A 16643-nucleotide genomic window follows, 5' to 3' on the forward strand; every position below is an offset into this window, starting at 1 on the left:
TCGGGTGCTTCCAGAGGCTACATCGGGAAGTTTTGCGGCGCTGGAGGTTCATGGCAGGAAGAATTTTTCTTCTTTCTACCGTCTGCGTGAGATGATGGGCTGTCGGGGACTTTGAGACTTTTTTTTTACCGTGCCCATGGTCTGCTTTTATCAAATTATGGTATTGCTTTGCACTGTTGTAACTATGTTATAATTATGTGGTTTTTGTGTGTCAGTTAGTCTTGGTCTGTCTTGTGTTTCTACGATATCATACTGGAGGAACATTTATTGTCATTTCTTAATGCATGCATTACTAAATGACAATAAACGAGGACTGAGTGTCCTCATAATCTAAATGTAAGAATCCCCATTAATTTATGGCTAATCTTTCTTTACATTGCAGACTATTTTACAATCTGCTTCTATGCCTCTTGTTAAAATACTTTCATGTTTTACCTGATTAATGTCCTGGCCCTCCTCTTCTGAATTCTGAACACTTCCCTTATCTCAGACATGTAATGCCTTCTGACAACATTATGATTGAAAAGGTACAGGTTGAGTACCTGTTATCCAAAAATCCAAAACCCAAATTTTTTTCCGAGCACAGACATGACGTCACAAATGGAAAATTCCACAAGGCACTTGGAAGGTTATCAGGTCTCTGCACACCACAGACAGTTCTGCAAAGTGACCTCACACATGGAATGAACAGAAGTTAATAAAAAACAGAAAAACACTATAAAGCGGAAAATGAAGATCTTGATTATGACTGAAAGAATGGATTGGCAGCATCGGAATAAACATACGCCACCTAACAGTAAGCTGATCATAAAACAAGCAAAGATCTATTATAATGAACTGAAAATTGAAGGTAATTGTCAATATTCAGCAGGGTGGTTACTGTAATTTAAGTAAAGGCATGGCGTTAAATGTTTAAAGGTTTAAAAAAGAAAAATTCATTGATGACTTTGCCAAGATTGTCACAGATGAAAATTCACCACCAGAACAAGTTTACAATGCTGATTGTTTTTATACCTTGCATAAAACCTAAAAAAAAAGTAAAATCCAAATACAAGGTACTCTATCTTTTTAACCAAAACACAGCGTGTAGGTGGAGACAGAAAGCATGCTGCTGTTGTTGTTCGACAGCTGATTCAGGTGCCCTCCCGATGTGTCTGTGCTCCTTTTGTTATGCTGCACACATCATATTAATCATAATTCTTACTGTTAAGTATATATGTGTGATGAACAAGTGTAAGACAAAACTGCTTGCCAGTAGCATGTAAATTCAGAGAAGGAAATTATGACAATCCCGAACTATTTCATTATATATTCCAAAATCTGAAACACATCCAGCCCCAAGCATTTGGGATAAAGGGTACTCATGCTATATTAAAATATCTTTTCCTTAGTTCATACCATCATACCATACTTAGTTCTATTGTGAGCCACACCTGCACCATTCCTCCTGTGGGAAATGTGATTATTCTGACCACTTTGGTAAGGAACCAGCAAAACTATAATCATCTGAGTGGCTGACTTCTTTGTCTATGAAATCAAACTTAATTAATTACACTTGAAAACGAAACACAAATGAAAACCTTTCAATTCTATTCACTGTAAGTATAACATTAAGCTAAATCAAAAGTACTTTTGCCCGATAATTTGGAACATTTTCTCGACTTCTGCAACTGGTCTGAATGACGACCAGCAATTTGATAGCAGCAGATCGTGTCTCCATAGAGTAAAATAAAGGCAAGCTTAATTAAATTAAAACAATTGGGGTACTCCATAAGTTAATTTTCATTTAAAGTGGAAGGCGTAAGCTGGTACTTAATCAGGATGAAAATTTTAACCAGCCTTCTTTGAATAGACTATGCTGTTTAATTCAATCTGTGTGACATTTGGTGAATAGCAAGCACACTTAAACCAAATGTTTCTTCAGCTTAATTTAAAATGCACCCAGTGATGCGTACAGTCCTGCTAATGTTATTGGAATGCAAATGAAGGGGAATTGGGACCCAGCCCTGCCTCTCCTGCACAAAGAATGAATTTGCCTTGTAATTGTAGCAGGACATCACAGGACTCACATCTGTACTCTTGGGGATAATGGCCCTCTCCATGTGGCCTCATTGAAAATGAATATTTTTGAATATACAACAGGCAGCTTGTAAAAGGAGGCAGAATTGGCTTAAATTTCCTGCATTCACTCCTATTGGAAAATGTTGGCCAAAGCTGGCCAAAGTAAATTGGAAGGAGCTGCTGGCAGGGATGACAGCAGAGCAGCAATGGAGTGAGTTTCTAGGAAATTGAGGAAGGTGAAGGATAGATGTATTCCAAAAACAAAGGAATACTCAAATGGTAAAATAGTACAACCGCAGCTGACGAGGCAAGTCAAAGCTAATGTAAAAGCAAAAAAGAGGACATACAACAAAGCAAAAATTAGTGGGATACAGAGGATTGGAAAGATTTGAAACCGTACAGAGAGCATCTAAAAGAATCATTAGAAGGGAAAAGACGAAATATGAAAGCAAGCTAGCAAACAATATAAAAGTGGATAGTAAAAGCTTTTTCAAGTATGTAAAAATAAAACAGAGATGAGAGTGGACATAAGACCACTAGAAAATGAGGCAGGAGAAATAACAACAGGGGCCAAGGAGATGGCAGATGAACTAAATGAGTACTCTGCATCAGTTTTCACTGTGGAAGACACCAGCAGTGTGCCAGATGTTGAAGGGTGTGAAGGAAGAGAAGTGAGTGCAGTTACTATTACAAGAGAGAAGATTATCTAAAAGCTGAAAGTCCTAAAAGTACATAAGTCACCCAGGCCAGATGAACTGCAGAAGGTTCTGAAACAGGTAACAGTAGAGATTGTGGTGGCATTAGAAATGATATTTCAAAAATCATTGGACTCTGGCATTGGTACCAGAGGATTGGAAAATTGCAAATGTCACTCCACTCTCTAAGAAAGGAGGAAGGCAACAGAAAGGAAACTATAGACCAGCTAGCCTGACCTCAGAGGTTGGGAAGATGCTGGAGTCAATTGTTAAGGATGAGGTTATGGAGTACTTGGTGACACAGGACAAGATAGTACAAAGTCATCATGGTTTCCTTAAGGGAAAATCTCACCTGACAAACCTGTTGGAATTCTTCGAGAAGATTACACATTTGATAGATAAAGGGGATGCAGTAGATGTTGTATATTTGGACCTTCAGAAGGCCTTTGATGAGGTGCTGCACATGAGACTGCTTGCCAAGCTTCCCATGGTATTACAGGAAAGCTACTAAAATGGTTAGAGCATTGGCCGATTAGTAGGAGGCATCAATTGGGAATAAAACAATCCTTTTCTGGTTGGCTGCCAGTGACTAGTGGTGTTCCACAGGGATCAGTGTTGAGATTTCTTTTTATGCTGCATATAAATGATTTAGATGATGACATAGATGGTTTTGTTGCAAAGTTCGCAGATGATAGGAAGATTGGTGGAGGGGCAGAAAGTGTTGAGGAAGCAGAGAGGCTGCAGAAGGATTTAGGCAGATTAGGAGAATGGGCAAGGGAGTGGTAAATGAAATACAATTTTGGAAAATGCATGGTCATGTGCTGGAACTTAGAAGGTTAGGGGGAATCTCGCTGAAATATTTCAAATGTTCAAAGGCCTAGACAGAGTAGATGTTGAAAGGATGTTTCCCCATAGTGGGGGAGTCTAGGATAAGAGGGCACAACCTCAGGATAGCGGGGCGCCTGTTTAAAACAGAGATGCGGAAAAACTTCTTTAGCTAGAGGCCTTATTACCACAGGCAGCAGTGGAGAGCAGGTCATTGTGTGTATTTAAGGCAGAGCTTGATTGGTTCTTGATTGGACATGGCATCAAAAGTTACAGGGAGAAAGCTGGGGAGTGGAGCTGAGCAGTGGAAAAAGGATCAGCCATGATGGAATGGTGGAGCAGACTCAATGGCCCAAATGGCCTAATTTCTGCTATGTCTTATGGTCATAGATGATTCCAACAGATGATTTTCACTGAATTTTCAAGCAAAGAAAATATTTGTCTATGGGCTAACAAATGTGCTCAGTGGCATTAACAAAGGTTCCCAGCTTTGAGTTGTAAGATTTCCTGGAGATTTCTACAAATTCTGGGACTACCTGACCCACGATCACTCAAGATGGAGAAGTAGCTGAGGAAGGTTGGGAGGGTTGAAAATGGCAGGAGGGTGTAAGCAAGTTCCACCAAACACTGGGCTGTAATCTCCCCTTTGATAGCAGGCAAGAGCCTGCTCACCAGCAGCAGTATGTTCTTGCTATATGTGACCCAGGTATGGTCCATATCCCACCCCTGTGCTGTGACAATCATCCAAACAATCTTCCATTTCACCCGGACATCCAAGATGGAATACATTCGCATGGCTTGCGATGTCTAAGTCTCCAGAGTACAAGGGAGAAGCATTCCCAGCATTGTCCTTTCCCTGATGGCCACCATTGCATCTGACTGCATCAAGCTGTGCATAGAACTAATGTGTACGAGCACCAAGTGTCACTCCAAGCCAAGGTTTCACCTGTCTCCCACGTTACGAAGGATGGGCCTGGCCTCATTGTCACACAATTTCCATGTGGTTAGATATTATCTCACCACCTGTCCTTAATGGAGATGTTCATTCAGAGAGCTAAGTAGTTATAGCACCCAACGGCAACTCCTCTGCTTGCATCTTCGAAAACAATTCTATTTCCATCCTTATTATCTCTATTTTTCCCTTTCAGGGTTCTTTTGAAGACCCTGACCTGGAGTTACACACTGACTACAGGTCTTTGCAGGAATGGGACCCGCTCTTAGGGTTCCACAATCGGCCGCTATTTAGCATGCCAAAGTCTCGGCCTAAGATTTTGGCATGGATTTAGAAGCCTGGGATCTCGAGGAACTGGAGACAGGCGGATCGAGGGTCGGCGTCACCACAGAAGACCCGTGTGTCACTGGGGAGTCAGACCATCTGCTGTGTGCCTGGGGACCTGGGATCTTTGATCAGGCACAGAGCTCGAAAAAAGCGATGTAACAGACTTTTAACATCGTAAACCAACTAGTTGTTTGTTATGCCTCCCCGCTCGTTGGAAAATGGAATCACCTCTTTCCCCCTTATTAGGAGAGAGGGCATGCAGCATGTCGAATTATCGGGTGAACAATGTAGTCTTTGGGATAACTGCATGTCTATGTCTTTGCTATTGCTTTGCTCGCGCTTGAGTGCTGGTAGCGGGTGCGCTTTACTTTTGCCAGTGGGGGGAGGGGGGATTGTTGCTCGCTGCCGCTTACGTACGGGAGGGAGGGGAGTTGGAGGGGCCCTTTGGGGTTCTAACATTTAACTGTCATTCATTCTTGGGACCCTCGTCTGTTTTTGTGGATGGTTGTGAAGTAAAAGCATTTCAGGATGTACATTGTATACATATCTCTGACATTAAATTGTACCTTTGAAAACACCTTTGACCACATTTGTCAGGCAGTGGTCAGCATGGAATGACCCACAGGCTCTGCAGGAGAAGGACATAATGGATCCAGGAGGATGAGTCACTGAGCAGATGTCAAAACCATCTGGTGGAATGGCCCATCACCAGAACTCACCAAGAGCCCACTGGTCTGGGAGTAAAAGGAGGCCTCTGTGAGGTCTTTCCTGCTTGTTCGGAATCTCACTCCAAACAGTCACTACCCTCGTGAGTGCAGCAACGAGGATGAGGCAATCACCCACCTCTTTGTGGGACTGCACATTTGCAAAGAAGGTCTGGGAAAGGATGTGAGGGTCCTTGCTGGTGTTCATTTCAAGCAGCTCTGTACCGAGGACCTCCGATCAACGGGCTGTTCCCAAGGATGTACACCAAACTTACACTTGAAGTTTATCCCATAGTCTCTCTTATGGAACTGCATCGGCTATCTTCTAATTAATATCAGAGGGCATTCCCCTATCACAGGATGAGTCACCACTTCAATAAATAAAATCAGAGGAAAGCACAATCTGAGAGCAGTGGGCCAGTCTGCATTTTGTTCCACCATGTAGTGTTCATGTATGATCTGCATCCAGTCCTAACTCTACATCCCGACCTATCCCCACCACCACCACCACACCCTCTGTAACCTTTCAAACCTTACTTTTCAAGAATTGATCAACCTGCCAAATATATATATATTTTTTAAAAAATCGACTCACTTTCCTTCAAGTTCCAAAGGCAAACACCACTGAGGGAAAATCATTTGCCTTAAAGGAGAACCTCGGATATTTAAACGATGACTCCTAGTACTAAATGTTCTCACGGGACGTCCTTACCTCATCCCCCTTGCCAAACCACCCCCCCCCCCCGATCTTATGCATTTTAATCAAGTCTTCTATCTCCCTCTTTTTCTCTCACTCACTCTCACAGTCTCATAAACTCCAATAGATAGCACCCTGTCCTGTCTAATCTTTCCTCCCGGAACAAACTGTCCATTGAAGGCTTTAGCATGGTAAATCTTCTCTCAACTGTTATCATCCATCATTAATAAGGGGTATTAAGGGAAGAATACATTACAGGGCACTCCAGATGCGGGTACACCAGTGCCCATAACTAAGCACAACTTCCCTACTTCGACATTCAGTTTCCTTCGCAAAATATGATAACATAGAAACATAGAAAATAGGTGCAGGGGTAGGCCATTCGGCCCTTCGAGCCTGCACCGCCATTCAGTATGATCATGGCTGATCATCCAACTCAGAACCCTGTACCTGCTTTCTCTCCATACCCCCTGATCCCTTTAGCCACAAGGACCATATCTAACTTCCTCTTAAATATAGCCAATGAATCGGCCTCAACTGTTTCCTGTGGCAGAGAATTCCACAGATTCACCACTCTCTGTGTGAAGAAGATTTTCCTCATTGTTAGCTTACCTAATTACTGGCCACACTTGAACATCTGCTTCTTAAGAATCATGAACTGGGATCCTCAAGAGTTTTGAGAGAAAATTATTGTTTAGATAATAAGCTTTTACTTTCCTGCCAAAATGGATAATTTTCCAGTTTCCCACATTATAACACACTGGCCAGATCTTTACCCGTTCGCTTCAGCGATCCACATCTCATGTCCTCTTCACGGCTTGCTCTTTACCTATCTTTGTGTCACGAGCAAAGTTGACATCCGTGCCTTCAAAGGGCAATGTGTGGCTGTCCCAGACTCTGTGTCACACCACCCTTGACATCTTCTCAACCAGAAAATGATGCCTCCCGTTAGCCAGCCGTTTCAGTGTGTTATTTCACACACCGTGCTAACTCAACATAGTTAATGATTTCTGGAGATCAAAATATCATACTTCTTTGAAGAACTGCAACAAATGGTAAAGCATTTTACATCCCTTTCATGAACCTCACTGACTGCATCATTACCTTCAATTTTTCCGGTGCTCCACAATAATTTAATAATGGTTTCTAATATCTTACCAATACCAGAAGTTTAACTAATTAATCTATAGCTCCCAGCCTTTTCTCTTGCTATTTAAATAAAGGAATTGCATTTACTATCTCCTAATCTAATGGAGCTTTCTGCTAATCGGGGAATTTTGAAAAATTAAAAACAATGCATCAATTATTGCTCAAACCACAATCTGAAACCTTAGGATATAACCCCTCGCTGTGCTCTGTCTAATCGGCTGAAACATTTCAAGGTGTCAGTTACTCTATCCTTAATTATACACTTCAGCAACTTCCAGAAAGCAGATGTCATGCTAACTGGACTTCAATTCCCTGTTTACTCCCCCTTTCCTTCCCCCATTACAGTCCTGTGCAATCCTCCAGTATAAAAGGCTAATACTTTACCAACTGTGGAGGCTGATACATATTTTACATTTCTCGTTACTCAGCACAGGGTCGGTGTCTTGCTTACCTCTGCAGCCTGGCGATCTGACTACCTGTGTTGTCCATTATCACACTGACTCACTAGTTTGGGGTTAGATTTCTGGAAGAAAGTGGTTGCCTGCGTTCCTTCTGTCACGGTGCCCAACTCTTTTCTCCTCCCCATCCCTTCCGTTTTATCCCCATCCGCAAACCACCCCGTCCCCACAAACCCAACGTATCTACCGTACTTTATTTACTATGATACTGGCACAACGACCCAATGGGGCAATGCCAGCTCCTTGCCAAGCAATACCATCAGATACATTCCACTCACCCTATACCACTGTCACCCCTCAAACTATCCTCTCTTACATATACCCATCTATTCTTTTTTTTTTACTGCCATTAGACATCACTAATGGATAATTTACTAACCAACCATTGTGCCAGCACAGCTTTGGCGCTGTGCTCTATAGCTGCTTTTTGGAAGGTAACTTGGCCTCCAAGGCCAAGACCATTAGGAACATCCAGCAATAATGGACAGCAAGGGAGCTCTTTATCCATTCATTCTGACTCACTAAACTGTAATGTCTTGTGTCAGATCCCCATTACGCCCAACTGGAGCTAGGGCGTTTCTCTTTGGAGCAAAGGAGGATGAGAGGTGACTTGAGTGATGTGCAAGATTGTAAGTGGCATAGATAGAGGCCAGCACCTTTCTCCCAGGGTGGCAATGGCTGATACCAGAGGGGATGCTTTTAAGCTCAGTGTGGAAAGATTAGGGAAGCTGTCCGAGGTAGGTTTTTCTTTGTACACAGAGTAGTAGGTGGCTGGAACGGACTGCTGGTGCTGCTAGTAAAGGCAGATACATTAGGAACATTTAAGAGGCTCTTAGTTGGATGAAAGAAAAATAGTTATGGGCTACGTAGGATGGAAGGTTTGGGTTGATTGTGGAGTAGGTTTAAAGGACTGCAAACATGGTAGGCCCAAGAGCCTGTACTGTGTTTTACTGTTCTGTGTTCTACAATTTATGTCCAAGTGACAAAGGAAGTAGATGAGAGTGCTCTGACTGTGATGCACTATCCACCTTTTGTATGATGTCCATTGGAAACACCCTTGCCTCTCAATTCAGGTCTTAAACATATATAAGGGTGACAGTGGAGGGTTATTTTTGTGATTGAAAGCCTGTGTCCAGTAATGGAGCACTTGCTGCTTGTTATGTACATTAACAAATTAGATGTTAATGTAAGGAGTGACTAAAGCTGGGATATCCCATGGCTACCCATCCATTTCCATTCCGACATGTCAGTCCATGGCCTACCCTATGGTCACAATCAGGCCACTTACAGATTGGAGGAGCAACACTTCATAATCTGTCTGGGTAACCTCCATCCTGATGGCATGTACATCGATTTCTGTAACTTCTGGTAATTTTTTACCCTCTTTTTCCGTTCCCCATTCTGATTCCCCTCTTGCCCCTTCTCTTCTCCTCACCTCCCTCTGGTATCCCTCCTCTTTCTATTTCTCCCAAGGTCCACTGTCCTAACCTATCAGATTTCTTCTTCACTCCTTTATCTCCTCCATCGATCATATTCCAGCTTCTCTCTTCATCCCCTCTCCCCCACCTATCCACCTTCTCCTTCACCTCATTTCACCTATCGCCTGCCAGCTTGTACTCCTTCCCTTTGCCCCACCTTCTTATTGTAGCTTTTTCCACCTTCCATTCCAGCCCTGATGAAGGGCCTTGGCCTGAAATCCTATTGCTCTCCATAGATGCTGCTTGACCTGCTGAGTTCCTCCGGCACTGTGGGTGTGTTGCTCTGCATTTCCAGCACCTGCAGAATCTCTTGTGTTTGTGATTTTACATTTTGCACATCAGATAACACAAAAAAGTGTGTCTGTTGTGGATTTTGAGAAGGATGGGTTCAGGCTACTGAAAGATATCCACCATTTGGTTAGCTGGGTAGAGCAAGGGCAGGTAGAATTTAATCTTGGTAAGTGTAAAGTCATGGACTTTAGGAATGACACAAGGAATGATAGGGCAATATGGAGTACTGGAGAACAGAGGAATCTCAGTATGTAAGTCCAAATAACCTAAATGATAACAGATAAGTAAAGAAGATGTATATGGAACCTTTGAGTCATTAGTCAGAGCATCAAGCAGAACAACAGGGAATCACTATGGTACAGCTTAATAAACCACAAGACCACATCTGGGATATTGTGTGCAGTTCTGAATATCATGCAACAGGTAAGATAAGATTTGCTGAAAAAGCTACAAAGCTGATTTACCTGGGATGGAGTGTTTCAGTTTGTAGGGAGACTGGACAGGCTGGGCTTTGCTTTCCTTGGAGTGGAAAATGCCGACGGGTTGCCTGACAGAGGTTACAAAGTAATGAACAGCAGAGATAAGGTAGGCAGTTGTTGAATTTTCCCATTAGCAAAAATATCTATAAGCATATGCTTATGGTAAGAAGCAAGAGGTTTAGAGGAGAATTAAACAGGGAAAAATTCACCCAGAGGCAGAGACTGTAACAATCTTTAAGAAATATCTTGATGAGCACTATGTCATCAGGGCAATGAAAGCTACAGCCCAAGATCAGATTCAGATTCACGTACATTGAAACATACAGCGAAATGCATTGTTTGTGTTAACTACTAACACAGCCAAGTACTGGCTAATGGGATCATTATTGATGGTCAGCTTGGAACACAAGACACAGGAGCAGAATTAGGCCATTCAGCCCATCAAGCCTGCTCCACTATTCCATCATGGCTGATTTATTATCCCTCTTAACACTGTTCTCCTGCCTTCTCCCCATAACCTTTGACCCCCTTCCTAATCAATAACCTATCAACCTCCATTTTAAATATACCCAAATATTGGGCAGTGCATTGAGTTTAAAGGTAGGGATGTCAGGTTACAGCTGCATCAAACTTTGATCAGACCATGTTTGAAAGATTGTGTGCAGTTTTGGTCGCTACATTACAGGAAGGATGTCAAGGCTTTGGAGCAGGTGCAGGAGAGGTTCACCTGGATATTGTCTGGGTGAGACAGTATTAGCTCTAAGGAGGGGTAGCTATAAGAGACAGTTAGGCTGAAGGGTCTGTTTCTATATTGCGTGACACCTGGAGAAAAAGGAAACACACACAAACACGCGCGCACGCACACGCACGTGCTAAATGTGAAAACTCCACAAAGAAAACACCTCAGATCATCAATGAACACAGTAAGTCGACTCTACCATTTGTGGGAAATTAGAGGCAGATTTATGCACAGTGAACTCTAACAAATATGAAAGAATAAATATTCTTCCCAGGAGAATTCTCCAGCTTCTTAGAAACAGGACAGTCGGATGGAATCCTTTACACCAGCTGTTTTTGGTCATCTGAAAGGTGTTTTCTTTGACAGGGCATTATACTGGTGCTAGAGAATCTCTGGATTTATCAAATGAAGTGTGACAAATTGAGATGTTCCAAAAATCAACAATTAGGATTAGAAAGTGATTCGCACTCATTCACAAATCCCAGTAAAGGCTGGCTGGTATAATGAGCCCACAGATCAGCTTTTAAGATTTGTTGCAGTCAAGTGGCTAAAGCCCCATAATGAAATCCTGAAAGAATTTTCTTCTAAGAGACTGCAGGGTTCTCAAATGCAACAAGCAGCATTTAATTTGCTGTTTAAATGACATCACCAAGTAATAACAATCAGGAAGAGAAAGTCAATGTACTCAGTGAAAAAGACTCACGCTCAGCGTGCTCGAAGTAGTTACCCTCTGGAGTTGGATCCTTAAGCACTTGCATTTAATCTGTGCAATATAAAACAGTTTCTCAAGTACCTTTTGTAATAGATTTAAAGAACGATTATAGAATCTGCAATTCTATGCTCAGAACTGACTGAAGACTTGAATCTAGTAGGCTCACTCATTGTCACTTAATATTAAGTGAGACCTGGGGAACAGACACCAAAGATAAGTGAATAAGTAGCCAGGCAGAGGGAGAAAATTTGCTTTCTTCATAAACTGAAAAGGGCGAGTGCAGTGGGTATTTTCTAAAGGCAATATCAATAGTAGGGTGGACTTGGTGAGTTGGATCACAGTGGTTTCTACCTCAAAAACCTCTATAGTTATACCATGGAGAGCATTCTGACAGGCTGCATCACCGTCTGGTATATCGGAGCTACTGCACAGGACCGAAAGAAGCTGCAGAAGGTTGTAAATCTAGTCGGCTCCATCTTGGGCACGAGCCTACAAAGTAGCCAGGACATTTTCAGGGAGCGGTGTCTCACAAAGGCAGCGTCCATTATTAAGGACCTCTAGCACCCAGGGCATGCCCTTTTCTCAATGTTACCATCAGGAAGGAGGTACAGAAGCCTGAAGGTACACACTCAATGATTCAGAAACAGCTTCTTCCCCTCTGCCATCCGATTCCTAAATGGACATTGAATCTTTGGACACTACCTCACTTTTAAAAAAAAATATACAGTATTTCTATTTTTGCATGATTTCTAAAATCTATTCAATATATGTATACTGTAATTGATTTACTTGTTTATTATTATTATTATTTTTTTTCTCTCTGCTAGATTATGCATTGTATTGAACTGCTGCTGCTAAGTTATCAAATTTCACGTCACATGCTGGTGATATAAACCTGATTCTGATTCTGCTATTCCAGGAACTTGGATTCGGTTTAGCCAAGGTTCCATATTTCCTGTTTCACAATTTTAAACCCAAGCCCTCCCCCCCCCACAAGTTAGAGTGGGTGGCCTAATATGAGCACTGAGACGGATTCAGTTTAATTAAAGTTCCCAGCTTTGCTGCCGCATCAAGCAACTGTGTCACAAAATGCATTCATGGAGCCAGTCTATCTATGCCTGCTTTCCTGACTGCTACTTCCATCCAATAACAGACACAAGCTGGATTAGCACTGACGCAGTGAGACCTGACGCAGATTGGGGCACCGTTTTGTTGAGCACTTCCACTCTGTCCACCGCAAAAGGCAGGATCTCCCCGTGGCAACCCATTTCAATCTGACTTGCAATTTCCATTCTGATGTGTCTGCGCTAGGCCTCCTCTACTGCCATGATGAGACCAAACTCAAGTTGCAGGAGCTCCAACTCATAATCTGAGTAGCATCCCACCTGATGGCATGAACATCGATTTCTCTAACTCTCTATAATTTCTCCCCCCCCAGCCCCTTTTGCCATTTCCCTCCTAGTTCCCCTCCTCCGTCCCTTTCTTTTATGCTTCACTATCCTCTCCTGTGAGATTCCTTCTCTTTAGCCCTTTACCTCTTCCACCAATCATATCCCAGCTTCCTACTTCATCCCCCTCCTCCTTCCCCTCAACTTACCTATCGCCCGTCAGCTTGTACTCCTCCCCTTCCCCCAACTTCTTATTCTGGCTTCTTCTGCTTTCCTTTCCAGTCCTGATAAAGGGTCTTGTCAGAAGTATCAACTGTTTATTCCCTTCCATAGATGCTGCCTGACCTGCTGAGTTTCCCTGACACTTTGCATCTGTCACTCTAGGTTTGAAGGATTCAGTGTTTCTTCGCATTCGATTATCAGGCTGTGGACTCCAGAAAAAAATCCCAGTGCATTTCATGAAAGGAAGAATGCAGAAACAGATCTTCACTCAGCACGGGTGTGACATCAAGCGTACTGTCTGAGAGGGCAGTGGGAGCAGATTCAAGAGGGGCCTTCAAAAGAAAACAGGATGAGAAAGATGTGCTGGGAAGTTCAGGGCTGCTACAAAGGTTGGCTGGGCTGAATGACTCTCCACCCAGCTGCTCAGAGGATCCAACAAGAATGAATTCTGCTCCAGATGAGCAGATACTCAAAGCATTGGTCAAAAACTCTGCAACATTAGTAAGATATCAGGTGCAGGTTGGAAGAACACTAAATATTTAACAACAGTTCAAGTTCTTAAACTCATTCTGCTGTTCAGCTGGATCATAACAATCTTATGTTCTTTCATTTTACCAGACATCCTCATGACTTCAGCCAATGAAACATACTAATCTCCAATCTGATTTAGAGACATCAAGGGGGAAAGAGGACCAACTATTTACCCAGCCACTTGTGGTAGAGTATCTCCTAGCATTGGTCTTGACCAACCTGGTTCTAAGTTTAAGGTCATGACCCTTTGCTCAAGGTTACTGAAGCAGGGAGTACAAGGCGGTGCGCCCACAGAGTTTTGCTCTTCCAGGGGTACGAGGTTCCAAGTTACCTTTCACCTTGCCACGAGGGAGAAATAAGAGTCAGTCAGCAGATATGAGACAAGTAAATACCTGCTGGTTCTAAGAGATCTGGATCTTGGGGAAAAAGAGAGCATAATTTGGAAAGAAATTATCTGACTTGATAAAACAAACTCAGAAGTTACTATATGGAGAAGGAATCACTTTCACCCGAGCTGTCAACAATTTCTCCTTTTCTTGTCAATCCCCCAATCCAGTAATTACACACAGACGCTGGGAGTAAAGTGCTCATATCACTCACTTCAATTACTAGATTAAAACCTCCCTTAGTGCAAGAATATAGTGTATTTTGTTGTCTGAACAGAAATTCAGGTTGTGAGTTTAACCCTGAGTTGGGTTCAAATGATTTGCAGAAAGCTAACAATGCTCCTGGCAGTAATCCCTTGAAACCCTTAGGATATTTATAAAAGGCAGTGCTGTATTATGTGCAAGAATTGTCTTCCTACAGTCTGCAGTGTATTTTGAGGTGAACTTTTTAAATATAGAATAGACTTTCTCCTGCATCCATCTTTTCTTTCTGGCCCCTGTGAAAGTAAGTTGAGCTAAGACCAGAAGAGTACAAGATACCCTGAGCTCCTATAAGTACTGGAGCAGAAGTACGAGGGTGATTGATAAGTTCATGGCCTAAGGTAGACGGAGGCAATTTTAGAAAACCTAGCACCTTTATTTTTCAACATCATCCCCTCCTCCTATTTTTACACACTTAGTCCAGCGGTCGTGGAGCATACAGATCTTGGACCTCCAGAAAGAGTCCACAGCAGGGGTGATTGATAAGTTCGTGGCCCAAGGTAGAAGGAGATGAGTTATTCCTTCTACCTTAGGCCACAAACTTATCAATCACCCTCGTAGGTCACTCTTCCCTTCTAGTCACCCCAGCCATTCAACAATACCACATTTATTTTAACTCTAGCCTGTAACACTTAACCCCCTTACCACTCAAGAACCTAACAAGATCTGTCTTAAATACACCCTGGACACCTGGGTGTATCAATAATACCAAGGACCCAAGGCGAAGGCGTGCCTGCCTAGGGGGGAAGGTACAAGAACGAGGATTCGCACAGTATGGAAACAGGCTCTTCAGCCCATTGAGTTCTTGCTGACTACCATGCACCAGTCAACATGAATCCCAATTTATTCTCCCATTTTCTTATCAATTCCCTCCATGTTCTACCATAAACGTAGTGTAGAATCCCAGGGAGTGGTTGACATGATCTATCTGGGTGCTTGTAAGGGGAAGCTGAGGGGTAAGGGATTACAGGTTGAGTCAGTGTAATGAGGCAAAGAGTGGCGGGAGGAGAGATGGGAAGTGTTAAGCAGAATGAAATGATTCTGTGCTGGAGTTCAAAGTTCACCAATGTGCTTCTCTTTCCTCATTCGAGGCTCAGATATCTACCTGCACCCACAACACTAGGCCTACCTCTGCCGAACTGTTGCCAACACAAACTCTCACACCAATGAACATTTTCAAATGTGAAGTTGCTCTGCTAATCTACTTTGCCAACAAAACAGCCTGACTGCCAGTGTTCAGTCTGAGCCACCTGGTTCACTCTTAACCCGTGCTGTGATACATATTGCAGATTAGTGGGATGAATTTAATCCACTGAGTTGTCCTTTGTAGTTTTCAAAGGTCTGAAACTCTTTTATGCTTTTCCCCAGAGCTACAACGCTTCAGCTAAATCTTACTGTCTGACCACGTGCAGTCTACTTAATTTCCTGGATACACTTATGCCATAACGATGGTGCTGTTTGTCGATTAAAACAATCTCTCCCCAGGAGAACCATACTGGGGGGAGGGATGGGCAAAAAAAAACCTGAAGAAGTGATTTAGGATTGAGAGCAGGAGGTTTAACTTCCCAGAGGGCTGGGAATCTGCAGAATGGTAATCAGAAATGGTGAATAAAACTGTGTCAAAGTTGAGGATTAGATGTTGGTTTGCAGTGAAAGAGAACAGGATGTGTGTGGACGGACAGGAACACCGCACTGTGGAAAAGGAACAGCTAAGGTTCATGGGATGCAACAAATGGCTTCTGTGTTGTGAATTTTCTTTGTTTTACTATCTTTACAGCAGTAAAATCTATATTAGGCATTTTAAAAAATCAATTAGTTGCATTTCTAAAAGAAAAATTGCTAGGGAGGCAGGGAGAGAGAGAGAGGGAGGAGGGGGTGGGGAGACAGAGGGGGAGGAGGGGGAGTTTGTTGAAGTTACTCATATTTTCCTCTCATGATTGAATGATAAAATTAACAACAGAGATTAAAGATTAAAATGTATCAATCCAATAATTTGCACTTTTAACCATGTAAGGACACTGTAAGAGCAATATAAAATGGTACTTAAACTAGTGACCACAAATTGAGTCAAGGAGCAAGGATTTACAGGCGGAGAAATGGCCAGAGAGATTGAGGGGGGTATTTCCAAATCTTGGGTAGGGCAGCTGAAGGCATGGCATCAGTCTGACAAATCAAATCCTCCTTAACTTTTAAAAGTTTAGAGGACTTGATGATTATGGGACCAAGTGCCCAGATGTCACAAACTCCTCCATGCAGACATTACAACCATGAGCTAATCATGGCATTGG

General features: G+C 42.7%; 1 protein-coding gene across 7 annotated transcripts in view; it reads right to left on the reverse strand.

Annotated features, from left to right (window-relative positions):
• Positions 1–16643, reverse strand: part of LOC140734398 (leucine zipper putative tumor suppressor 1-like) — a 78341-nt gene that overhangs the window by 36003 nt on the left and 25695 nt on the right. Inside the window, exon 3 of one of the 7 annotated variants that reach the window (XM_073058339.1) lies at positions 10102–10184. The exons of the other annotated variants lie outside the window; for them this stretch is intronic. The gene's annotated coding sequence lies outside the window, so the exon portion shown is untranslated. The remainder of the gene's footprint in view (positions 1–10101; positions 10185–16643) is intronic. 7 annotated transcript variants of the gene reach the window in all.

The sequence above is a fragment of the Hemitrygon akajei genome, chromosome 1, assembly GCF_048418815.1.
Source record: "Hemitrygon akajei chromosome 1, sHemAka1.3, whole genome shotgun sequence".
In the NCBI taxonomy this organism is placed as follows: Eukaryota; Metazoa; Chordata; class Chondrichthyes; order Myliobatiformes; family Dasyatidae; genus Hemitrygon; species Hemitrygon akajei.